Genomic DNA, 27708 nt, shown 5'->3' with positions numbered 1-27708 from the left:
ACACACAGAGTTACAAGTTTAAAAAATCCCAGGAATATTCCCTGTAGAAGACCAATCTCAGCATGGGTTCCCAGCGGGGGAGAGATGGGCACATGGCCTGGCTGGGGGGCATGGCATTTGGCAGAGAGGAATTGGAAAAAGGAGGAGACGATGATTTGACCCTTTGAGAGCAGGTCCTGGCCAAGTGCATTCTCTAAGGTGAAATGGAGTAAAGAAATCCATGTAGCCAAGAAAAGTGCAGTGATGTGTACCAGAAAGAAATTCAGACGATGGATAAAAGATGAGTGAGAAAAATGGATGTGAAAGGCGGGAGGCAGAAGCCTAGAAAACAAGAGTCCCCACGAGAACTTGGTATCTCCTCACCTAAGCAAGCACTGATGTGTCCCCCGCACTAGGACCCAAGCTAGATCACAGTGGTGAGCTGCACACATGTTTGCCTCCTCCTCAGGCCTATACCATCCCACAGCCCAGGGCAATCAAATAAGAGAAGTAGATTGGATAAGGAGGCAGAACACATTCTCCTGCTGTATCCCCAGCGATAACAGTAACAATGAAGGAGGAGGAATTTCTGAGTGGGCTGTAATCTCAGTTCAATAGTATCATCATAGGAACTCCTGTCCCGTGTGTAGAAGGAGATACTCCCTGACTTTACCCAACTAACAGCAAGTAGGAACGTTGGGAGGTGACAGCATGCTGGCAGCCCTCGCTTGCTCTCTACGCCTCCTTGGCCTCAGTGTGCACTCTGGGCGCACCTGAGGAGCCCTTCAGCCGGCTGCTGCACTGTGGGAGCCCCTCTCTGGGCTGGCTGAGGCCAGAGCCACTCCCTCTGCTTGCTGGGAGGTGTGGAGGAAGAGGTGCAGGTGGGAACCAGGGCTGCGCGCCATGCTCACAGGCCAGCGTGAGTTCCAGGTGGGGCGGGCTCGGCAGGCCCTGCACTCCCAGCTGCTGGCCGGCGCCACGGGCCCCGGGCAGTGAGGGGCTTAGCACCCGGGCCAGCAGCTGCAGAGGGTGTGCCGGGTCCCCCAGCACTGCCGGCCTGCCCACGCCACACTCCAATACTGGCCAGGCCTCAGCCATCTCCCCGAGGGGCAGGGCTTGGGACCTGCAGCCCACCATGCCTGAGCCCCGCAGTGGGCTCTGGCGCAGCAGGAGCCTCCCCGACGGGCACCACCCCCTGCTCCCCAGCGCCAGGTCCCATCAACCACTGAAGGGCTGAGGAGTACAGGTGCACAGTGCAGGACTGGCGGGCACCTCCACCCGCAGCCCCTGCGCGGGATCCACTAGGGAAGTCAGCTGGGCTCCTGGAGTCGGGTAGGGACTTGGAGAACTTTCATGTCTAGCTGGAGGATTGTTTATGCACCAATCAGCACTCTGTGTCTAGCTTGGGGTTCCTGGGTGCACCAATCAGCACTCTGTATCTAGCTAATCTGGTGGGGACTTGGAGAACCTTTATGTCTAGCCAAAAGATTGTAAATACACCAATCAGCACTCTGTGTCTAGCTCAGGGATTGTAAATGCACCAATCAGCACCCTGTCAAAATGGACCAATCAGCTCTCTGTAAAAAGACCAATCAGCTCTCTCTAAAATGGACCAATCAGTTCTCTGTAAAATGGGCCAATCAGCAGGATGTGGGTGGGGTCAGATAAGGGAATAAAAGCAGGCTGCCCCAGCCGCCGCAGTGACAGGCTCAGGTCCTTTTATATACCGTGGAAAGTTTGTGTTTTTGTTGTTTGCAATAAATTTTGCTGCTGCTGTTCATTCTTTGGGTCTGCACTGCCTTTTTGAGCTGTAACACTTATGGCGAAGGTCTGCAGTTTCACTCTGGAGAACAGCGAGACCACGAGTCCACCAGGAGGAATGAACAATTCTGGACGTGCCGCCTTGAGAGCTGTAACACTCACCGCGAAGGTGCGCAGCTTCACTCCTGAAGCCAGTGAGACCACGAACACACAAGAAAGAAGAAACTCCAAACACGTCTGACAGAACATCAGAAGGAACAAACTCCGGATGCACCATTTTTAAGAACTATAACATTCACTGTGAGGGTCCGCGGCTTCATTCTTTAAGTCAGTGAGACCAAAAACCCACCAATTTTGGACATAATGTGACCTCAAGTGGGGCTAGGTATTTTAATTTTTCCAAAGTTTTAACTATGGATTTTATGTGACATTTTCTAATTTTTTGATGTTTTTAACTATGTTAATAAATTTTTAAACATTGTGCTGGCTCCCACTATGTGAGCCAAAGAAAACAGACCACAGGGCTGGCAGCTTGAGACTTCTACTCTACGTTCAGGATCCTGTTCCACCATCACGTGGCCATTTGTAGTTTTCAGTTCCATTTTGTTTTGAGGCTTAAATCAGAACCATTTGCCATCAGTTTCATTTTGCTTTGAGGCTTAATTCAGATTATGCACATTAAGGACGTAGTTTGCAATTTCTGGCACATGGTGAAGGCAGTTAATAACTGGGGCCGAGTATCTCTAAAGAACTTGAGATTTATTTCCATCTATTATATAGGGATTGAATCACAGGATGCCCCCAGAGACAAAACATCTGAAACAGGGCTCCTCTCCCTCATGTGTTTCCCTACCTCTTCCTTTCCGTTTCACAGCTAAGATTTATGACACTTTCATTTCACTTTGTCAATTCATGAAACTCAAAGTGTTTGCACAAAGGAAGTAAGAAAAAAAAAAAGAAACGCCAACCGAGGTAGAAGTGTAAGTTGATGTAAGTTTTCTAGAAAGCAGTTTGATCATGCTTAGCAAAAGACAAAAAAAAATTCATATGCCTTTTGACTCAGCTATTCCATTTCAAGGAATTTAGCCTAAGGAAAAAATGATGGTTTTTCATAAAGCCTTAGTCCCAAAAATGTTTGACAGTGCAGTCAATAATAGAAGCAATTAAGGAAATTAAATGCCCATAAAGGAGAGATTGGTTGCAAAAGTTATGCTGCACTAGAAAACTGATTTTTCTCCATCACAGCCACCTCATGACTTTCAGAGCACTTATTATGTTAATCGTGTCTCCTGCAGTAAACTCCAGGAAAGCAGGGTCCTTGTCTGTCTTGTTCGCCATTGTATACACCACTGTCTATGAGCTGGCACACAACAGACACTAATGAATATTTAAATACATACAGGACAGTTTATGTAGTATGATTCCATTTTTGTAAAAAAAAAAAAGCATATGTCTGTACGTTATTGGTGCTTTCCTCCAGATGGGGTCAGCAAACTAGTTCCTGGACTGGCTAAATAAAGTTTTATTGGAGCACAGCCACACTCTTTCTTTTACATGTTGTCTATGGCTGCTTTCATACTAAAATGGCGCAGCTGAGTAGCTGCAACACAGTCTATGTTGCCCACGAACCTAAAAATATTCACTATGTGGCCCTGTAGAGAAAAAGTTTGCAGACTCCTGCTTTAAATGGTAGGAGTTCATTTTGTGCAGTCTAATTCACATACACACACACAAACGTGTATGTGTGTGTGTATTTAACAATGAACGTGTATTACTTTTATAACCAGAAAAAGTTAAAGTTATTTTTGCAAAAGAAAGACAGGAATGAAGGAACAAAGAAGAAAGAAAAGAAAGGAAGGAATTATTTATTCATGTTTACCAATATAGAAAAATGTCCACAGCAAGCAAAAATTTTAAGTATGGTATGAACAGGATGGTTATATTTTTGTAATGTCTGGATAAAGCACTGAAAGGAAAAAAAGGTTAGCATGGCTGTATCTGGGTAAGGGAACTACAAATGGCTTTTATTTCCTTCTTTGTTCTTAGCTGTATTTTCTCAATTTTCCAGAATAAACATGCTTTACTTTTGTAATAAGAAAAAGAGAAAATAAGTGATATTGAAGATAGAGAAAATAAAATATTAGTCTATATAAAAAGCGACAATATTTCTACCAGTCTTTGAACATCTACTTGCGGTCCTGGGAGTGTGTCCCTTTGGGCACACTGTTTGTCATTACTGCACTCCACTAAAATGGTAACATGGCCGAGGTTGTTAAAATCTTGTGCCACGTTTTTTTTCCCTAAATTATTTATGGTGTCCTCCAAACAGAATGTTTTTCTTTGTATTAAAAAAATTTTTAAAGTCCACTGAATTCTTTCTGAAGTACAGTTTACCGTTCTATCTAGATTAGAAAATGTATTTAGAAAAGAAGTTTTCTGGTTTAGTAGCCGACCCTTGTCCCCACAATCACATTTCCCTAATTTCAGCCTTAGCTGAGGTTGACAGTTCTAGCAATATGGACAGCTCTCACCTCATTCTTCCACCATTTGTCTCTCTGCTTTTAGGAGGAGGTAACACCCCCAGGGGCAGCCCTCAACAACGGGGAGCATGGATAAATGCCCCAGCCTCTGGGCTGCAAAGTTGGCAGAAAGCAGCCCCTGGTGCCCAAAGAAGCCATCTTTCTTGGCTTTTCTCCCTCTCTTGTTCGTTCACTCTCTCCACTTCTTTCTCCTGCTTCCTGGGAATCTCCTCTCCCAAACTAGCTTCCTGCACTCAAGATCCTGTTTCAGGTTCTGCTTTGGAGGAACTCACACTAAAAGAGTTTGTAAGCAAATGGCAAATTAATAACAAAATTTACACCATAGAGCCCAGAAAGTGCTCATAGATGGAGTCAAATAGAACTCATTAGCTTCTAGGATAGATGTGCTCATTATATGACTATTGATTAGATTTTTACATTGGGTCATGTGGGCTGGGTATACGATGAAGAACTAGATATACACAGTCTATGCTCACAGAGCATGAGGCATTAAACAACGATTATGCAAATCATATTAACAGAAAGGACAGGAAAGATGGGAAAACATAGGAAAAACTAGTCTAGTCTGAGATTTAGCATGGGTTTCTGAGAAGACAACATTTAAACTGGGTCTTAAAGTAGGGGTTAGCCAAAAAGTAGGGAAGAGCTACAATGTGTCCTCAACATACAAAGGCTGAACACAGAAGGTGGACATTTGATGGGCTAATTAACCATGTTACAGGATTTGAAGATTTCAAAAAATATATAGCCAGCCAAATTCTCCTCTTTCATCTGACATGGTTAAATATCCCATGAGCAGAATAAGTGTTTGGATACCTTCAGGGTATTAATTACTGAGAAGACCAAAGTTGGCCATTACGATTCAAACATGGCTTAGAAAAACACGCTTGTAATCAGAGCCAGTGTATTGGTAGATTCTACTCTTATTACCTGGGGAGAATGTGGGTCTTCCATGAGGTGACAAAAAAACAGTCTAACCTTGAAGCTGATGGGCTGGTTAAAAAAAAAAAAAAAAAAGGAGTCTAATTTGCTCCAAAGACCCACCACTTCCGATTCACAAAGATGTCACTTAAAATTGGTTTGAAGAACACCTGCCTGCTGATTCACTCTGAAATGGGAAATCAACTCAGAAGAATCTGATCCTTACAAACCTCTAGGGCACACACGCTTCCTGAGACTCTAAGTCTGCTTAACTTCCTCCTAAACACACAGGGCTTTATGTGCTAACAAAATGCAATAAATACACTGTTGGTACTTCTATGTTTATGATCCACTCCCTTTTCTCTTGCAGCAATCTTGTAAAAATTTAACTTCATAGTTTTATTATTCTCACTGCATACTAATACTTCAAACATTTCAGTAAATTATGGTTCTCTGGTTCCTACTTCAGAATCATTGAACTGATTTAATGAGCTCTGTCTAATTATTGCATTTCACCTTTCTTATTAAAGTGCAGCAGTGCTTTGGCTGAAATAGCTGGTAATAGCTCAAATACTCAGAAAGGAAAAAAATGAGGATGGATAATGTGGGACTCACTACAGCTCATTTTATGCTAGATATAATTTTTAAGAATATATAGATATATGTATACCTTAATCCACTCATACATTCATTACATATTTATAAAATGCCTGTATGTGCTACGCACTTGTGAAAGATACCAGAACAGCTTTAATGGTGCTTTCTTAGATTGGCATCCTTCTATCAGGGGCATAAAACACACTGATTAAAAACTCTGGAACCAGACTGCATAGATTGAAATCTTGGCTTCACCATTAGCCATGTGACCTTGGGCAAAACAATGAACCAATCCGTGCCTCAGTTTTCCCATCTGTAAAATGAGAGTTAAAGTATTAATAGCATGTACCTCCACAGGACTGTTGTGGGCATTAAATTAGTCAGTACATACATAACATGTCAAAAGACTACCAGGAGCATAACAGGCACTTGGTAATTGTTACCTCTTTTGTGTTCCATATTGAATTGTGCTTGTCTGTAACAAACTCACAGCAACTGTAGGTGTCTCTATCTACTTATCTATTTAATTAGTTATCCATTATTTATTTTTATTTATTGTTTACCTCCATCAAATTATAGGATACATGAAGAGACAGACTAAATGCCCAGTGCCTGGCATTGTGCTTGGTTTATAGTAAGGCACTAGTAAATGTTTGTTGAATGAATGAACCAAGGAATAAATGATTCTCTGTCAGCACGCATGACCCCTCTCATTCCCCACAGCCTTTCGCTTCAGAGATTTCCATCACACATGTCTATCAAATGCCATTTGTTGGAAATTCCACATGGTTTTATACCCAGATGGTGCCCGTGACAAAGGGAAGGCGTTCTGGCATGCGTGAAAGTTACGATGCCAGATGACAAGCCAATTCACTGTATTATTCATCATCAAATGTTGTTGGCCAGAGAACTGACTGCTGTCTGCTGAGCCCCACAATGGTCAAGTGAAGAGGCTGATTTTTAACAGAAGGTAGTAGCATCTTTAGAGAGACAGGGTGATGTGGTAGGAAGATGAGGTTTAAAAAGTGAGATGTTCCTCAGTGTTGTCTCGGCTTAGCAAGGCTGGGCAAGTCACTTCACTCTTTGGGGCTCTTGGATTACTGTATTTGTAAATGGAGGACACAAATTGTCATCAGTAATTCCCAAACTGGTTGCACACCAGAATCTTCTGGAAAGCGTTTTAAAATATAGTTTGTTTTCAGCTAGCGGGAGGCAAATTTTTAACATAAAGTGCCAGATATTCCAGGTTTTGCAGGCTATATGATCTCTGTCACAACTACTCAGACTTGACTCTGCCATTACGTAACCAAAGCAACCATAGACAATATGGAAACAAATGGGTGTGTCTGGATTTGACCAGGTTGCCCACAGGACACAGCTTCCTGAGCCCTCCTGTAGGTCATCTGTGGCCTCCTGGCATAAGGGCCAGTTCTCTGCATATTTACAAAAGCTCCTCTAAGTGACTTCAGGAGCAAAGATATTTGTGAACCACCAGATTACGTGATCTATAAGGCTCCTTTCAGCTCTAATTGGAGCTGAGATTCTACATTTCTTATTTTCATCATGAGAAATGGCTATTCTTGGTCAACACTATCTAGACAATAATTCTCATATTCTTTCAAATGCATCACATTTGGATATTAGTTTTCTACATCTGAAGTTTTTGGTCTCTTAAAATTCAATTTGCTGCTCTACTAGGAAAAGTTTGAATAGTTCTTTCCATTGTGTTTAGATCTAAAGCACCTCTCTCTGTGTGTGATATCCCCTGTCAGTTCTTTGTAAATGACATTTTCGTTATTAAGTTGCAAATTTGAGGTTTAATATTATCTCTTTCAGGCAATAAAGCAGCACAGTACACACCTCCACTTTAAGAAACAATAACACATAAAAATGTGAAATTGGTGAGGCCTGGTGGCTCAGGCCTGTAATCCCAGCACTTTGGAAGGCCGAGGTGGGAGGATTGCTTGAAGCTGGGAGTTCGAGACCATCCTGGGAAACATAGTGAGACCCCCCCCCCCAATCTCTAAAATAAATAACTCAATAAATAAAAATTAACCAGGCTGGGCAACATAGTGAGACCCTCATCTCTAAAATAAATAAAAATTATCCAGGCATGGTGACGCACACCTATAGTCCCACCCACTCGAGCAGCAAGGTGGGAGAATCACTTGAGCCCAGGAGTTTGAGGCCACAGTGAGTTGTGATTGCATCACTGCACTCCGTCCTGGAGGATATGGACTCTTAAAACAAAGAGTGAAATTATGAAACAGTTAAGGGGTGCTTATAATATTTGGCCTAGGCTAGAATTTCCGTTGTATAGAGAACTTCTTTTCTACGAAATCATGACTGTCAGGTGACAATATATCCTGGATTTTTCCAGGACGGCCCCAGTTCTTACCTGTTGTCTCTGAGTAATTAACAGAGTGCCACCTTTTCCTCTCAAAAGTGTCCCGTTTGGATGATAAATAACATGGCATCCTTCCTGTAGGTGAAATAGCCAAAAGGATTGCTCCATTTATTTTATACTTGGTAAGAGGCAGGCCTGCTCTGGGGGCCTTCTCTATATTATCCCAATGAATCCTCACAATATTTTGCTTACGGGTGATGTCCTGAGGTTGGGTCTTTCAAAAAGCAGACCCTGAGACAAGGAGTCAGGGACGAGGATTTTTTCTGGGAAATATTACCAGGAAGCATAGGTAGGGAAGTGAGGAATGGAGTCAGGGAAGGGAAGGTTGCCAAAACATGGTGCCTTCGTGAACAGTAACCAGAGCTGCAAGTAACCAGAACTCAGTCTTGCCGGGAACTGTCTGAGAGACTGTGTGAGCATGCCTCAGAATGTTCCCATGGAGGGGCTAGGAGGCTGCAGTTTTATCCTGCAGTTTTACTCCTCACTGGTTGAGGGTCACTCCTGGAAATGTTCCCTCTCTTTTCCTGATGTCTGGCCTGTCCCATAGCAAGAAGCAGTTCACTTCTATGGCTAGAGAAAGCCCTCAGGTAAAAGACACAAACAGCTTTGTCAGGGTGCATGAGAACTGTCTGAAGACAACTTCTGGGGTAGGTCCAGGGCCACTAACAGCACAGTTACAGGGAGACTGAAGCTTGCTAAGGTTAAGTCACTTGCCCAAAGCTACATAATTGGTGAGTGGTGGAGACAGGATCTTGACTCATGCATTCTGGCTCTGCAGAGCTTACCCTTAACCATGCATAGAACTCCCTGTGCCTATACCTGAGTCACTTGTGCATCACCCAATATCTGTGCACTGGCCTTGTTTCCGGCCTGAGAGGCCCTGGCAATGGCTTGCTGTACAGCCAGGTAGCCAAGGCCTCTGCCACAGTCACCAACTGAGGTACATGTGGCAGGCGATTCCTCCTGGCCTCTCAGGGAAATGACCAATGAACTCTTCTTCCTCTCTCCCCCTGCACTGCTCAGAAGCATAATAATTTCATATGGCTTCTCCCAAGACACCCCTGGAAGACCGTGTAGTCAGCTTGTCACAAAGCCAGCTTTCTCATCTATGATGCACTTCCTTGTATTCACCCCCCTTGCCCTCCCTGCTCACTCCTTCTTATTCACACTCACACCTGCTTCCCTGGGATTGCACTCCCCAATAAAGTGCTAGTACCCAAGCTTTCATTTTGTAATGGAACATAATCTGCATGCAGTAAGTTTTGACAAATGCCTACACCTATGTGACCCACCCTTGCATCCGGATCTAGAGCAACCATCAGCCCAGGAAGTTTCCTTAGGCCCCTCACCAGTCAATCCACTCTTCTCACATTCCTAGGCAACCACTGTTCTGATTTATTTCAGCATCAAGCTTTACCTGTCCTAGAATATCATATAAATGACAATCGTAGAATCTAACACATACAGTTTTGCCTGGCGGATCTGTTTTCCAGGGAACCTGGGTGAGGACTTACCTCTAACTTGGTATATTTTGAGTTTTTCTCATAATTCTGGTCCATTGAAGTACATATACCATATACCACTTCCAGGGTAGACCAAAATAATTACAAATATTGGTATTTAAAGTTCATGATCAAAATATTTTCATTTAATGAGTGATATTCAAAGCAATGACCTCAGTGCATTATAGATCCTAATTTTTTATCTTCATAATAAGACTTTAGGATAGCTATTATCTTTGGCTTATAGAGTAGGAAACTAAGGCTCCAGTTAGGCTGAGTAGTGACTTGAGATGACACAATGGAATAGAGGCAGGGTTGGGATCTGAGCCAGACTGCATCTGACTCCAAGTCGTATGCTCTTTCATAAAATACTCTACATATAAGTTATCTGAAGAGAAACTCCCTAACTATTAGTAACCGTGACTCTAAGGAAATCCATAAGCAAACTTTGGCTCATGATGCATAAAGCTAAAGGGACTAGAAAATTTCCAAAAGGAGGGCTCTCTCTGTACAAAGAAATGACTGCCTCATCTCCTGAGTACAGCTTTGAAAGGCTCTCTATTAGAGATCCACCCAGTAGAAAGATTATTGGGTATCACAGAAGATGATTGATCACTTATTCCCACAGCAGGCAGGTTGCTGAAACACTACCCTGGAAGCAAGAGGGAGTAAACTGTGAATAAGTGAAGCCTCACCTTGATTCATTTGGAAAAGTACACTACACCCTTTACTTAACTCATGTACCCACTCAAACATATTTATGGGGCAACTACCATGTGCAGACTCTGCTGCTCTCAATTCTGAGGTTATAGCAGCAAATAAGGCTGACTTTCTGAATAAATAATCAAATAATTTGTATTAAACTTTTGCTTACAGTAATTTAAAATACATGCTGGTAACTTTTTTTTTGCCCATTAATACCTATTCTGTCAGAAATGGGAAGGGTATGTTGGCCAGGAGGTTTTCTGGTAACAGGACAGAGGTATTTTTTGACCATTTAGAGAGTACCTTGAAAATATGCTAGCTTGGCAAGTGAGTGCAGTAGGATAACATAACATTATCAGCGTCCTTACCCGTAGACTGTCTGCAGGTCAGAAAGTAAACTGTCACCTATATACGATTTCTAAGGCAGATAAGGCCTGGAAATGGTGTTTTTCTTTTTTCTTTTCTCTAAAACATGAAACTGGGACTACAGATTAAGTAAAGACCATGTAATATTCAGTATGCAATGGTTTGCAAATGTTTTAAATGTGGAGACCCCTTTCTTATAGAAGTGGTCCTTCTAGGACAGGAGGAAAAAACTGACAGAATTAGAATATCACTATTTTGCAGCCCTTAATGAATTAATGGATCCATCACTGATTGCCAATATCCCAGAGTGATCACCTGATGCAATGGGGCTCCTAAGGGAACAACACACCATCAATAAATCAGTCTTGAGAAAACAAAATTGAACCTGAATCTTAACAACTATCTCGGACCAACTACCAACAAGCATCAAACAGAACACTGAATTACAACATGGCAATGAAATTAGCAAAATCCAGACTGTGAGAAACTCTGCAGGTCAAATAACCAATTTTCTTCAATGTCTAAACTGCAAGGGGAAATAACAAAGAGATGGAGGGAAAACTTACATACTAAAAGAGGCTTTATAGACATATCAACCAATCCCCAAAAGCTGATGTTATTTGGACCTTAAGTCAAAAACAATCTTCAGCTAGGCGTGGGATCACACCTGTAATCCCAGCACTTTGAGAGGCCAAGGCAGGCAGATCATGAGGTCAGGAGATCGAGACCATCCTGGCTAACACGGTGAAATCCCGTCTCTACTAAAAATGCAAAAAATTAGCCGGGTGCGGTGGCAGGCACCTGTAGTCCCAGCTACTCGGGAGGCTGAGGCAGGAGAATGGCATGAACCCGGGAGGCTCAGGTTGCAGTGAGCTGAGACTGCACCACTGCACTCTAGCCTGGGTGACAGAGAGAGACTCCGTCTCAAAAAAACAACAACAACAACAACAACAAAAAACCCTCAGAAAATACAGAATTCCGTGAGACATTTAGGTTAGCATTGACTGGATTATTCTTTTTTTTTTAAATTATTATTATACTTCAAGTTCTAGGGTACATGTGCACAACGTGCAGGTTTGTTACATATGTATACATGTGCCATGTTGGCTTGCTGAACCCATCGACTCGTCATTTACATTAGGTATTTCTCCTAATGCTATCCTTCCCCCAGCCGCCCACCCCCCGACAGGCCCTGGTGTGTGATGTTCCCCACCCTATGTCCATGTGTTCTCATTGTTCAATTCCCACCTATGAGTGAGAACATGCGGTGTTTGGTTTTCTGTCCTTGTGATAGTTTGCTGAGAATGATCATTTCCAGCTTCATCCATGTCCCTGCAAAGGACAGGTGCATTCCCACCAACAGTGTAAAAGCCTTCCTATTTCTCCACATCCTCTCCAGCATCTGTTGTTTCCTGACTTTTTAATGATCACCATTCTAACTGGCATCTCATTGTGGTTTTGATTTGCATTTCTCTGATGACCAGTGACGATGAGCATTCTTTCATGTGTCTGTTGGCTGCATAAATGTCTTCTTTTGAGAAGTGTCTGTTCATATCCTTTGCCCACTTTTTGATGGGGTTGTTTGTTTTTTTCTTGTAAATTTATTTAAGTTCTTTGTAGATTCTGGAAATTAGCCCTTTGTCAGATGGGTAGATTGTAAATTTTTTTTCCCATTCTGTAGGTGGCCTGTTCACTCTGATGATAGTTTCTTTTGCTGTGCAGAAGCTCTTTAGTTTAATTAGAAACTGGATTATTCTTAAATGTTAAAGGTATGAGATTGTTTTTGTGGAAAAACACTCCTTATCTTTTGAGGATACACACTGAAATATTTTCAGAAAAATAATACGATATCTGAGATGTGCTTCAAAACAATAAGGAGGGGAGAAATGGGGTACTGATATGGCACAGTTGGCCATGAGTTGATAATTGTTGAAACCTGCATGCTGGATACAGGAATGGTAATCATATATTTTGCCTTTGTTTATGTTTGTATTTTCTCAAAACACAAAGTTAAAACCAACAAACAGAAAAGCAAAAAGCTTTTTTTTTTTTGAGACAGGATCACTCTGTCACCCAGGCTGGAGTGCAGTGGCTCAGTCATGGCTCACTATAGCCTTGACCTCCTGGGTTCACTGATCCTACCATCTTAGGCTCCTGAGTAGCTGGGACTATAGGCATGCACCACCACACCCAGCTAATTTTTTATTTTTATTTTTTTGTAGAGTCAGGGTCTCACATGTTGCCCAGGCTGATCCCAGGCTGATCTTGAACTCCTGGGCTCAAGCCATCTACCCACCTTCTCTTCCCAAAGTGCTGGGATTACAGGTGTAAGCCACTGTGCCCAGCTAGAAGTCTTTTAAAAAATAAAACCTTAAGTAGAATCCCTGTCTCCTGGGCAAAGCAAAAGTTAGAAAGCCGGAACATGCTTATTTGTCCCCATCTCTCTCCCGCAGAGGTCCCACTGTGTTTTCTAAGGCACTGGTGAGATGGAAAGAGCATGGGCTTTGGAGCCAACGAGAAGTGGATGTACTCTCTGGGTCTGCAATTTGACACCTCACTTTGCTTCTCTGAGCTCAACTTCCCCATCTCTGGAAAAAAGCTAATAAAGCTAAGAAATACTTCACCAAGAGGCACTTGTGACTTATTAAGAGAGCTAGCATCTGAGTGGCAACTCACATGATTTGGACCCAAATCCATCTGCCTCTTAAAATCCACGCTCAGAACTACTACATCACACAGTCTTCTAGAGTGGCACCTCACTGTTTGTGAATTGGCTAGAGATTCACAGCCAGTAGAGACCTAGGTTCAAAAAAAATTGTTTCACTCACTGTAGGCAGTGAAACCTGTGGTTCCCCAAATCAAGCTTCCCATGTTTCAATCCTGGCTCTCCCATTACCAGCTACATGACTGTGAGCAAGTCACCTCACCTTGTCAAGCCTCCATTTTTAAATCTATAAGATGGGTTAATAAAAGAATGTGCCTAGGGTTCTTTGTGAGAAATAAATGACATAATCACAACCATATTGTCTCAGCTCTTCTCAATCCTAATATATATCTCCCAACTCCAGAAGAAGAATACGACTAGTCTGTCCAAGCACCACATTCTCCTGATCATGACTGGTTTAGGTATGGGTACAGAATCCATGCTAGGTAAATGGGATCCTAGCAGGGGACTTTCTGCTGCGAATACTAAAAAGGAGGGTGCTCTTTCCTTTTGGACACTGAAGGAGTAGGAGTCAGCCAGGAACTGTTGACCAATGTGGAAAAACGCAGAACCAAGGGATACGCTCACCTGGGCCTGAAGCTACCCTGAAAAGTTTTAGTCACACCAGCAAATAAATTCTTCTGTTGGTGTAAGCCATTCTGAACTGATTAACAGAGTTTTTGACAAAGAGCAAACGTGCAATAAATGTTAGCTATCACTTGAAACATGAAAACAGATCAAATTTTTCCTGCTACCTTTTATTCTGTTGCTTTGCTTGGGTTATTTCTTTTATTTAAAGTTTTATTTTTTTTAAATTATAGGTCATTTCAGATATATGCAAAAGCAGAGAAAAAAAAGTATCATGAATCCTCATGAACTCCAACAATCATCAATTCATGAACAGTCTTGTTTGGACTACGTCCCTCCCACTTATTTCCTTTTTCCCTTTTCATTTATATTTTTCAGATCCTTTTATAGTGTTTTCTTGTGTAGTAGACACTGTTGGTGGCCTACCCATCACTCATTTCCCAATTATTCCACCCAGTGATGTTTATTTCTTAAGCTCTCTCATGCAGCCAGAGATATGGACCTGTTTGTATTCAAATCCCAGAGATGGACCTGTTTGGCTAGGGGTAATTTCATTCCCCTGGTCAGTAACAGGGTCAGGAATGCAATAAATATTGGGCGTTGAAACATGAAAGGGACACTACTGGGGAAGGGAGATACTTATGGACAATTTTCTGCTCTTAAGGAGCAGCCACAAAAAATTGTCTCTCTTTTTCCTTTGACTGCTATCCTGTCTGGATGTGATGCTCGGAACTGGAGCAGCTATATTTGCTACTAGACTGAAGATGAAGCTATTACCAAAGATGACAGAGGATGGGGGAATGAAGCTGAGACCTTAATAATATTATTGAGCGACTGAATCAAGCAAGCCAAGGGACTGCTCCACCTCTGGACTTGCTGTTCTGAGAGTTAAAAATCGGCTTCATTGTGTAAATCTGTTTGAGTCCAGGTATCTGTTAATTGCTGCTGAAAATAACCAACTTTGCCATCAATACAGACCTATGGCCTGTATAGTCTGAGTTTCAAAAGCTGAGTAAGGACTCATATACTGGGATGATGTAACAAAGATACCCTAAAATACAGTGACTTCAATCAGACAGAAGTTGATTTCTTTCTCATGTTAAGAGTTTGCAGAGGTGTTCCTGGGCAGGTTAAGGCAGCTCTACCATCATCAGGGCACAGTTTTGTCTGCCATCCTTAGCATCCAGCTTCCCTCTTCTTATCTCAGCCAGCTGTTCCGACTCCTACCCGCACATACACATTCTGGCCACTGGGAAGAAGAAAGAGCCGTGCAGACACCAAATCCCTTTAAAAATAAAACCCATAAATTAATCTCACACATCTCACTTAGTGACATGGCTGCAACCAATTGCAAGGGAGGCTCGGGGATGTAGTTGTTATTCTGGGTGGCCATTTGCTGGTTCTATTACTACAAGAAAAAGGTAGAAATAAATATTGGAACATAGCTACGATGCTCATAAGGCATCATCAGAATGCAGTATAGGAAGTCTCAGCTAGAGAAGAAGCAGAGAGGGTTAATTTGATTTGGTTCAACTGACTCTTTAATTAAAACAACTTAGAAATGTAAGCAAAATTTAAAAGAAATGTTCTTAAGTGCCTCCCCATATGATTTAGCAGAACGTATTTACTTAGATATAAGTAAAACTGCGCATCCCTTTCATCTCTTCTTTTTAGGTGAATCCCAGAAGGATCTCAGCAATCAGCAATACCTTGTTGGCCCAGTTTATTACCTTGTGTATGTGAAATAACTGAACTTCATTGATTTTCCTTGATTTCAAATCTCTTTTCCTCAGTTAAACTGCATGACAGTGGTTTAATTATATTTTGCTCACTGGTCACCAGAATCCCATAGCAAGCCCCTACTCCACAAGATTATTATTAATCACAGTAATTCAATTTATGAAAAAATAAAGACAGACAAATAGAGAAAAATGATAGCTCTAAGAGCACAGTATTCTACAGCCCAGATGAAATGGCTGTTGATAAAGGTTTTGTATAGTTAAGATACAAGAGAGACTTTGATTTAGCGGCAGCAAGTTTTAAATGATGCATGAGAAGCCACCAAAGCAAATCCCTTTCTCCATGGTCCCCTCAGGGTCAAGTACCTTGTTTCAATTATAATTTCACCAAATTGCTGTGTTGCAGCGAATGTTTCAGATTAACAGCAGTATAGCACAGTTCCCTGTGGGACAGAATCAGAAAATCTAGTTCAGAGGTTTGTTGAAATATACCCCAAGACACCCAGATGCAAAACACATTAGAGACTCCAAGATGATGGGAATATTTCGGATCAGTACTCTCCAAAGAGATTACTTTTGCACAAAACAAGTTTATTATTTATGGTGGTAAATAAGATTTCTCAGTGCAGCCAAAGAGGTTTCTTGCAATTACATTGAGAAGGCACCACAGTGCAGTCCATTATGGAAATCATATTTACATTAATAGGGAAACCTTTGTTTTGCCAAGATGTGTACTTCTTTTTAAAGCATACTCATGATGAGTTTGGAAGGAGATACTAAAACGTTTGGTTTGTCTTTTCATTCCAAATGACTCTATTCCTTGGAGAAGTATTTTGTATAGTAAAACACCATTTTGCAAGTTCTACTTCAAATTACCAGTCCATTTTTTTTTAATTTAATGCTTTATTTGAGAAGAAATAATTTCAATTCTAGGTGGTCTTTGGTATGTCCAAAGAACAAAGAGAAGGTTGAGGGTTTTATTTAAAAAGAAGAATGTTACTTGTGGTCTTAAGAGAAAGTTAATTGGTATTGGTAAAGCTCTGGGGAGCTGGTAAGCTCCAATTGGTGGGCAATGGCCACAGGTAAATTAGTCCTAGAGTTGCAACAAGTTATCTCAGCAGCTGTAGACAAAACTGGTCTCAGGCTACAGCAAGCAGTTTCAGTAACCAGGCTCAAAGAGAACTACATTCCTGGGACAATGTTATGTGTCCTAAGTACTTTTTCCCCCTAGCTTTTCGACTCTGTTTTAGTTGGGCATGACAAGAACTACCCAATTCATATGATCAATTTGCACAATTATAACAAGAGAATCAACATTTTATGTAAGCACTTAGGCTAAATAAGTAGTAGTGATACCATCCCACATGGCCAGCAGGCTTGAAATAATAGAATTTAGTCAAATAATGATTACCTGCATCAGAAATACTGTCCATCTAGGTAGTTTCCTGAGTGATTTTTGCCAACACTCTAATTCTACACGCAGTAAACACAAACTGTAAATGTTAAGAAATTGCCCATGGCATAATAGCCATCTTCCAAACTTCTCATATCTTAAGGCTACTTTTTTTCTAATCATTTGAAGTTACAGAGAAGGTAAGATTCTTTCAAGGGGTTTGGTGAGTTTTTTTTCAAAGTTTTATTCCTTAGATAATATCTTTGTAATCAAATAGACTGGGCTAAGTCCCAGCCTCATTCCTTGTCAACTGGATAACTTCAAAAAAGCGTTTTAACTTCTCCAAATGTTAGTTTCTTCCACTATAACATGAGGATAGTAAACACTGACCATGAAGGGTGATCATAAGGATTAATGAGATAAGGTGTGTAAAGCTAGCCTCACTCATGGCAATGGTCACTGCTCAGCAAGAGAATGCAGCCCTTATCACTATATTGCTGAGATTTTATTAACTAACCTTTTGCCCTATGAATTTCATGACCCCTTTTAAAAATAAGTAAGTGTCACAAGAAGATCCTATAATGTCAATGTGTGTCCTATAAAGGTTAATTAGGACTCCAAGATATCTCAAACTTAATTGTTCATATGCCCATTTAATGATTTTCTCTCTATTTTCCTTTTTTTCTCCCAAAAAATAAATGGCTCTTTTCTAAGCTCTAAGTGAAGAGCATGTGACCATTCTTCAATGAGCTCCTTTACATGATTTGGATTGTTTGGTTGAGAACCAGCTTGAGTACTTTTTAGACAAACTGTCATTTCATCATCCACTCTCTTCTGACTCAGAATATGGAATTTGTTCAGTGTGCTTTCAAAAAATCCACATTTCTGTTTCAGGTAAAGAAAAACATCTGTGTTGAGCAGAAGTATTTCTCCACTTCTAGTAGTCTCAGGTACTAAGGTCCCGACTGACTCCAAAGAGTTATTGCTTCTCTGTAGATTCCTCTGGGGGCTCTACTTATTCTACTTTCTCCCCTCACTGGTAAAATTTGTCCTTTTTTTTTTATATATAAAAGAGAACTTGCTTTTACTTGCAAAGATTATTTGAGCCTCTTTGACAGCTAGAAATGATCCTTCCATGGAGAGTCTTCCACTGGCTTCCAAAGGACTAAAGCTTAAAGTTGGGAATTTCTTTTTCAGGTTCATTACCAGAATTTCTAGAGTAACTTCACTTCCAAAAACAGAAAGATCAAGGATAGCATTTTCAGAGCTGAAGATCTTGTCACTAAAATGAGAGACTGTGAGTTCAGCATGTTCAGCCTTCCTTGTTAGCTGGTATTTCTTACGTCTGATGACATTCTCTGCAACTTTTTTTTCTTTGCATATTACAGATGCAACTCCCTGGGATTCTTGTTGGATATATCACATCTTCAACATCTCCACCCTCATTCTTAATATCTTGGAAGTGCCTCTTCACTAACACGGCCAATAATTGATCACTAAAAAGGCCAAACGGAAGATCAGCAACTACAACTGTTCTTTCAAAGCTTTGGATTCCTTGACATTCAAAACTGATGCCCTTCGGATGTTTCCACTTCTGGCCAATGCACGAAAATGTTACAGTTTTGCCAATGCACCACAATGTAACAGTCTCTCATAGCCAGCAGCCCGAGATACCACCCGGAAGTTCTCTGTTTCACTACCAAGAAAGTTAAGGAGTGTGGACACCAAGGGTGAAGTTGGAGCAAAAGTTTAATAAGCGAAAGAAGAAAGCTCTCTGCTGCAGAGAGGGGACATGGAAGAGGGTTGCCACCAGTCCAGTGTTAAGAGGACATCCCATGGGGACTTGCCATGGGTCAAATGTTCAAGTATTACCATATTGGGCATATTGTGAGTAGAGAGCTCCAAAGGACCAGAAGCTTTATCCATACCAATGGCTGTAGTAGCACGTCCAAGCCTTCAAGTGAGTCTTTCTTTTTTTTTTTTTTTTTTTTTTTTTTTGGCTTGTGGGGTGGAATCTTATTTTTGACTAATTCCTTCTGGGTATTATTTCTAAAGAAGAGAAATTTAAGATCTCACTTCCATATAGGGGGTTATGCTCATTAATCCCACTCCTTATGATTGTAAATTGAAGAGAAAAGATGTTCCCCAAAGGAATGAAGGTTGGAGGAAAACCTTTAGCCCTTCTTTCCAGGAGTAATTTATCTGACAAGGATGGCAGAAGACCAATTATTGGCCTCTGCTTTCTTTGGCCTTCTCTCTTCCTATACTCCATACCTCCAGCAAGCACGTATGTATTCTTGGGCTTGACAAGGGTGAGGTCAGGTGCAATCTTCTATCCAACTGGTGGCTCTGTCCATTCTACCAAGTCAACTCTTCCCAAGTTTAGGCTCCAAAGTCCAGTTACAGGGTTAGAATATAATAAAGGCCATTTCAATTTTCAGTCTAAACTGCATTCTACAATTTGGCTTCATTGGCAATGCAGCACGTATCTGAATCTCCATCTCACTCCCCATTCTGAACTTGGAGATTTGATTATCTCCCACAAACCCCATACCTCATATGGTTTTCATATAGCCATCTTGCATTTGACCCTAATTTACCTCTCCAGCCATATCGATCTCTTTTAATTATCCGAGTATATATACTTTTCCCAAAATCCTTAGGTTTTTGTGTCCATTGAAGATTTAACTGGTGGCTTATAATCCATCCACGTGGGCATTCACAGTGTTTTTTAATAATGAGTTTAATACAACTAATATAATTTATGAAAATCTGTCACTGCTGAATATGACATAAAAATTTAGGTGAAAAGCAAAGTAGCTTTGGGCAAGGGGTTGAAGAAGTGACCCCACACAAGGTTTAGTCAATAAGGAGAAAACCCAGTAAATCCAACAAGAGAAGGCTGCTTCTACTAGTCCCTCCTCTAACAAATGTTATTGATCTTTCAAGGGTTTGCACTTAGGCTGCCCAGGCTTCTCCCATCCCAGCCTTCTCCCATCCTGCCACTTAACTTTTCTTCTCCCTCTTTTCCAAGCTTCCCTACACAATTCAAAAATTAGAGATGCCCTACCGTCATCCAAGTTCTCTTCTAAACTGCAAATGCCCAAGGGATGGTAAAGCCCATCAGTGATTTATGCAATGGTCTGAATTACTTGTTCTCCTCTGTTTTCTCATCTTCAGCCTGGTCTTAGCTCATGTATTGCTACAGAATCTTGAACACATGTGACAGAAACCTGTTTTAGCAAACCAAAGTTAATAAGAAAGAAAGGAAGAAAGAAATGTATTGGAAAGGCTTTAGATAGCTCCCAGAATTAAAGGCAGAGTGAACAATACAACACTGGTACAGCAGGAACCAGGGAATATCTGGGGAAACTCAGCAGCATGAAGTTACAAATGGTCATTCCAAAACTACCATCCGATGACCTTGAGTCAAGTTCCTGAGTGTTGCTGCTCAGTTCTTTGTCTCATTGTTCTAGTGTGTGTTCTCTGGGGAATTGGGGATGGTTCTGTGACTGGCAGTTTATTAAAAGCTCCAGCCCAAAGGAAGGAAAGCCAGGGAAACAGTGGAGTTCCCATACTTCATCTATGAGCATTTCTGCCACCAAAGCTACAAGTCTAAATGCTACATATATGATTACAACAGCAAATGTTGAACACTGCAAAAACCAAAGAATTACAATTAGAAGATATATTCCAATACCTTGATTGCTTTAAACACTGGAACGTTGCTGCTGATCTTGTGTGCTATTATTCATCCATTCAGTCACCATTTAGGTATATTAAGCACATGCCACATGAGGGGCAAGAGTGAACAAGATAGACAGGGTTCCTGCCTTCACAGAGACTACTGTCTGATGTGGAAGAGGGACTGTTTAACAACTGCTTAAACCAGGGATAAAATGCTATCAAAGGGGAAAGAGAGGATGGTAGGAAAGCCTATAGACAGAGCAATTCATGTGGTCCAGGAATTCTAAAGGCTTTGGGAAGAAGTGGCTTTTAAGCTTAGACCAAAAGAATATGTTTGAGGGAAAAAGAAAATGTCTTGCTGTTCATTCCCAAATTACACAATACACAGCAACATGACCTCGGGTGTGTGCCCTTACCTCTTAGGGCCACAGTTCTTAATCTATGAAACAGGGCCAGGTTATTACTTACCTCATTAGTGCTGTTGTGAGGATCAGAGTCTGAGGTGTCATAAGCTAATTTCCTGACCTGTGCTTATATTTTTTCTTTGCTCATGATAGTGTTGGTTACTGAAGGAGACTCAATCATATAATGATCATTTGTTACCTATCAGGAGTTTTTTGGTTATAGATGAATGAATCTCAGTATGAAAATCCCTAAGAAAAAAGGGAAATTTAGAGAGGCTATTTTGATATTTCACATAACAGTTAGGCAGTAAGAATGGCACGGAGGAAGCAGGGTCTTGGAAAGGATGTACTCAGGGGCTCAAATGCAGCCAAGACACTTAACTCTTTCTGCCTGTCAACTTCAATTTCTGGCTCACTGACTTTTCCTATAGGGAGGAAAACTTGGCCACGGCAACTCTCAAGCTTCACCTTTCACAACTTCAGTCCCTGGAGAAAGAAAATCTCAATCTTTAGGGCCCCACATTCAAGAATCTGATCCCAGAGAAGGGCTTCAGTTGACCTTGTTGGAGTCAGATACTCACTTCTGGATAAACTAGCAGTCAGCAGAAAAGAGGGTACTAGAGTATAAAACAGTGGCTCCTACAGCAACCAGGGAAATAAGGTTTAACAGAGCCATTCTCAAAAGAAGGAGACACAGGTAGAGCCAAGCAGAAAATCCCACAAATGTGTACTATATCTTTTTTTTTTTTAATGCAAGTTCCTTCTTTAAAATGATGCTAAACCTGCAACTAATTGAATAAACATAGCACACAAATTCTTTTAAAAGCTGAAATTCTGTTTGGGGACAAAAATCATCACCTGGGTTTCAGAAATCACTGAGCACACATTCATTAGCTTTGCTCATGCAAAAGTTTTCCTGCAGACCTGTAGTTCAATGCTCCAATCTAATTCCTTAGACTCTAGCTTTCTTTAAGGGGTAGGGAGTAGGGTGGGGGTAAAAGCTGTAGTGCGATAGAGTATTTAAAAGATAACCCTAAACAGGCATTGTTGCTGAGAGCTTCTCTGTGGCCCTAACTAAGAATATCACAGAACTTAGTAAACTAAGTTGGGAATTACGAGCCATGCCCTGGAGACCTCTGAAGTGTGTCTGCTCCCACACTTAATGATCAAAACCACACTCCCACAGGTGACTGTTTTGTGAAGATGTGTAACAAGAACTGAGAAAGAGGAGAAAAAGGGAGAGGAGGAAGAAAAGACAGAGGGGGATTGGGGAGAAAAATGAAGGAGACAGGAAAATGACAGTAGTATGACCTGCGCAATGCTGTAACATCTTCCTTAAAAGAGCATGTTTCATGTGAACACTTCAACCAGTGGAGATTTTTCTAGAAGCTTACTGATGTCAATTTCCTTTTAACTGAAGAATCAAATCTTTCACCAACTGTTCCCAAAATATATTAGAGGGGGCAGGAAGTACATCTTTCGTCCAGGGACTGTCAAAGTGTGGGGCTTATGCCACTGCCTGAAATGACCTCGGGTGACCCCCATAGGGGTGCCTAAATAACATCGCATCCCAGGATAAACCATTACTCTTTTTTGGTTCGCTTTTAATCCCTCTGAATTAATATGTGACAGTGTTTTGCACTTTTACATATTTAGTACTTCTCTAACACCAATTCTATCCCCTGTTGTACAGAAAGAGCAGACACTCAGCTAGGCAGGAGGACCTAGAGAGAACTGAGTAACATCGGTGTGTTTCATTGCATTGAATATCCCAATAATGTTTAATTTTAGGCTAGGAATATCAGTCTTCCTTTGAGAGTAGGCATGTAAAGCTGCTTCCTAAAAATTTTTTTGTAGTTCAAAAAAGGCAGTAAATTGAAAGAAAAATATCAACAGTGGTGGTACCAGATGTTCCAAAAGTACTCTTAGTTACTAAGTATGTATGTTTCCAGGTCCATGGGTCAAAAGGAAGACTCCATGTTCCCAGCCCATGTCAGTGTGAGAATAACAGTCAAATATTTTAGGTGAGAAGAGTGCCTGTGGCTTCTAAGGCCTTTGCCAGAGCTTCTTGGATTTTAAAATAAATCTTAAGAGCTGCTTTTTTCCTTTAGTCCAAGATTGTATTTTCCCTTATGAAGTGCTTACACTGATGATAATAAAGATTATAATGATTTAGAATCCCACAGAGGTTTCTCCTGAAAATCTTTAGTTTAAGAAGATATTTTGGAGTCTGTGATAGAAAGTATGCCAAGGTTCAGGATTTGACTAATGAAAAGCTTAAAATGGATTGTAGAACTGCCTCACCTCATATTAATGATGAAACACTGGAAAATATGGGACCATATTGGGAAATGGTCACCAAAGGGACATTTCCCTACAATTCATGCTGGGAAACTTCATGAGGAGAAGACACAGAAAACCTGGAAACTGCTGGTGGAAAAATAGTTATGGATCTCTTTGCCAACTTCTAAAAATAAAAAGCAATAAATGTTAACCAACTGTGGACCCTTATAGTTATTTTTAAAATCAACAGAAATAAAATGGAAGACTTAATTTCCATTAGGATGACCTTATCAAAAACCCCAAATTATTTTATTTGAAAGAAAATGTCACTTAAAAATAAAAACCAGTCACATTCAACAAATAAATAATGAAACCAGAACCCTGCTCAGTGAGGTTTTTGTTGGTTCAGCTTGCAGATTTGGTTCTCCCTGAAATAAAATACATCTTAGCTTTCTTTTCCCTTTAAACAAAAAATCACAGCAACTGCATTTATTACATTCTCCTGAGTCTTTGGTCTTGCTTCTTTATTTGAATTTCTCTTCTTTTTTATGCACAGGTCTTTAAAAAATTACCTCAAAGCCTTTTGAGCAAGGCGTAGTATGTTTTGAGCAAGGGATGGGAGGTTAAAATAATCTTAGTGCATTTATTTAGTAGATTACAAATACAAGGAGTGAAGAGCAACAGAAGAATGATGTAACAGTTCAAGACAAAGAAGAAGTGGTCATAAGCTTCTGTAAGATTGCCTGCCTGGTCAGATTCCCACAGGGGCTGGATGGGGAAGGTGGAGGCCTGGTTACAAGACACAGTGCATTCTAGAATTCTACCAGGTGCTATTATATATTTGTACCAGGTGCTATTGTTACAAGATCTTTGGGGTGTTGATTTTCTGGCCAGAAACCTCTGTGGCCTTTGCTCCAGTTCTTGTCCTGCGTCCAGGAAGACTGAGGTACACAGACAAGAGGAGGGTAAACAAGATGAAGAGGAGCTTTATTAAGTGTTACAACAGCTCAGAGGAGACCTGCAGTGATTAGCTCCTATCTGTAGGCAGGTCATCCCATCAAGTGTTCAGCTCTCAGCAGAGAGGAGTCCCTGGAGAGGGCTGCTACTTTCTACAGCTGGTATTCCTAATTCTCTGCAGGTCCCCGAAGCTCTTAGCAGAGAGGATAGCTCCTCTCTGCTGCTGGTTGTCCAGTCATCTCCAGCTATCAGCAGAGAGGATAACTCCTCTCTGCAGCTGGTCCTCTCATCATCTCTCCATCCTCTCTGTCCTCTGCCCTGCTCTGGCTGAGCCTGAGGCTTTTATGGGCCTCAGAGGAGGGGAAGTATGTGCTGACTCATCCATAGGCAGCCATGGGCAGGCCCAGGAAAAAGCACCATGAGTTCCCCCTCCAGTAGGCAGGGCTGGCAGCTCCGTTCCCAGGCTTCAGGTGAGGCTGAAGATGGGGCTTTTCTGGGCCCCCCACCTTCTGCCCAGGAGGCTGTCTGCCTCCCATGACCATCCATGGCACCCAGGCTGCTGGCACCAAGGGGCCAGCTCCCAGCTGTCCTCAACCCCCCTCAGCTTCCCCTCCCATGCTCCTCTATGCCCAAAGTCCTGAGGGGCCAAGGCAGCAGGGGGCTGGCATGTCAGCACTGCCCTGTGGGTGCACACACCTGACTGGGCTGTGACAGTGGCTAGGCTTGGCCCCAACTCCACTCAGAGATTGGAGTGGGCTCCAGGAGTGGGGGGAGGCCAGGCAGCTGGAATAGGCATCTCAGAGCCTGCAAGGGCATGTGGGGCCTTAGAGGCCCCCTAAGAGTGCAGGGATGCCTGGATCTACAGCCCCAGCTTGAACAGCTGCAGCTGCACCAGGGTGGGGGGCTCCTGCCTACATTGTGAAGCAGGAGGCCCAGATCTGCAGCCAGGACTTGGGCGGCTGCAGCCCTGCTCAGGAGAACAGGGTTCCTGATTACTCTCAGCTCCCAGAAGCACGGAGTGCCTGGGTTGTAGCCACAGCTTGGGCAGCTTCAGTTGCAACTGGGGAGCTCCCACCCCACCAACTTGGAAGGGGTAGGTCTCCCACTTGTCCCTGGTTCCTGCTGGCTCCATAGAGCATGGCACCTGGCCCAGCCCCCTCACAGCCTGGGGCTGGGGCTCCAGGTCCTTGCTGGGCCTGGGCCAGCATCCAGGGCAGGGGCAATGTTGCTGCAAGCTCCCCCTGTGGCCCTGGTGCTCAGGGCGACCCAGAGCTCCCCTTCACCTGGTGCGATGCAGCCTAGCCCCATCGTGGTGGCCCCTAGGGCAGCGGGCTACAGGTGTGGGGCCTTCCCTGTGCCCTCCCTGTAGTGGCCAGTGTGATGGCAGCAGCCACACCAGACGGCCCATCGCTGCCATCACTATTATGTGTTTGGCATCTCTGTAACACCAATACATGCAGATGTATGTATTCTAGAATACAATAATTACAGATGATTCTAGATTGAGATACAATGCATTCTAGAATACAATGCATAGTGTGGTGCACATACACATACATTGGCTACATGGAGCAGTTCAATAGAGCAATTGCATGTAGTTGCCATGTTGGGCATAAAGAGTCTTGCTTTGAATTTTTCCCAAGTTGGCTGGAAATCTGGTTATTGTTTTTAATATGAAACATCAGGTTTCTAACTGTCGCCAACTAATTCGAAACATTTATTTTTATTATTTTCCGTAAGTTATTGGGGTAAAGGTGGTTTTTGGTTACATGTGTAAGTTCTTTAGTGATCTGTGAGATTTTTGTGTATCCATCAACTGAGCAGTATACACCACACCATATTTGTGGTCTTTTATCCCTCGCCCTTCTCCCACTCCTCCCCGCAAGTCCCCAAAGTCCATTGTATCATTCTTATGCCTTTGTGTCCTTATAGCTTAGCTCCCCAAAACATTTTTATAAAACACTATATGGACAAAAGAAAACATATTTGTAAGTTAGATTTGGCCTGTGGATTGCTGGTTTGAGTCTCTGCCAGGTAACTAAGCCATTAAGTCTTGGGAATTGAACCTATAACTTCACTCTGGAGTGAGCAGAAGGGGATTTACATTGAATCTTGGAAAGAAAAGGGGGGAAAATGTGAACAAACACTGAAGAGATTAGTTTGGTTAGAAGAGAAAACCCATATACTGATGTGAGGCAAAGTAGCAAATGTTAAGAAGCAATCTTTGCTCATTTCTGCTTGCCAGAATAATTTCACAAAGCCTCTGACTCTGTGAAGATATGCAACTCTCCAGAAAGATACTTTGAAAAGACAAAACAGGATAGATAAAAGACAAAACATGCTCCTGCCCCCAAGGTCTCTTGTTTGAGTCACTATATTCCTTAAAAGATAAATGACCCTAGACCTTGCCTTTCTCTACACTTAAGATAATGTCTGACAGGGTCAGTGATTATGCTTCTGTAATCTATAACCAGATGTACTCTTACACCCAAACGTTGATGTGATTTCTGAACAAATCTGATGTGATTTTGCATGTACTGAATCTCCACCACCTGTACTTCAGCACACTGGGCTGAAATACTGTGCTGGAGCAGTCTCATAGAACCTCTTTAAATGGCTGATCCCAGGCTATAGGCCTGAGTCTACAGTCCCCAGTAAGGCTTCTGAATAAAACTAACTTTAAATCTTTAAAAGGTTTTTTTTTTCCTTTAGATGACACTGACAAAATTAGAGATAAGGCGTGTAAAGCAAACGAAGGATCAGATACATAAGGATCTTAAATATTAAGCTAAGAAATTTGAATTTTATTTCATCGGCAAGGAAGATTTGGGGGTCTAGAGATTGGGTTTTCCAATAAAACTAACCCAGCCTATCTGGAAGAGAAAGAGACTACAGGAGAAGAGACTGGTCAGGAGACTCCACTATCTCAGGAGAATTGGTGGAGGCAAGAGGAGTGGAAAGCTAGTGAATGAGACAGATCCATGGCAATGGATAAATCCACACGACTCATAATCTGTTTCCTCTTAGAAGATGTCAAAGATCACTCTTCTGTTTGGGGCCTTTGGTATTTGCAGGCATCCTAATGCAAATATCCAGGAAGACATTTGGAACCTGAATTTAGGAGGCTGTCCAGGGATGCTGAGGCAGTTGGAGTGCTAGCCACATGAGGATGGCC

General features: G+C 41.9%; 1 protein-coding gene and 1 pseudogene across 2 annotated transcripts in view; both read right to left on the bottom strand.

Moving 5' to 3' along the window:
• Nucleotides 1-27708, bottom strand: part of FRMD4B (FERM domain containing 4B) — a 370979-nt gene that overhangs the window by 286868 nt on the left and 56403 nt on the right. Inside the window, exons 1-2 of one of the 2 annotated variants that reach the window (XM_054551891.2) lie at nucleotides 25817-25977; nucleotides 16176-16252 (exon numbers count right to left, since the gene is read on the bottom strand). The exons of the other annotated variant lie outside the window; for it this stretch is intronic. The gene's annotated coding sequence lies outside the window, so the exon portion shown is untranslated. Of the gene's footprint in view, nucleotides 1-16175; nucleotides 16253-25816; nucleotides 25978-27708 lie in introns of those variants that run through there. 2 annotated transcript variants of the gene reach the window in all.
• On the bottom strand, nucleotides 11995-21362 carry LOC100434015 (RNA-binding protein 43-like; annotated as a pseudogene).

The sequence above is a fragment of the Pongo abelii genome, chromosome 2, assembly GCF_028885655.2.
Source record: "Pongo abelii isolate AG06213 chromosome 2, NHGRI_mPonAbe1-v2.0_pri, whole genome shotgun sequence".
NCBI classification, from domain to species: Eukaryota; Metazoa; Chordata; class Mammalia; order Primates; family Hominidae; genus Pongo; species Pongo abelii.
The sequence above is the reverse complement of the archived record's forward strand: the minus strand, read 5'-3'. Positions and strand labels throughout refer to the sequence as shown.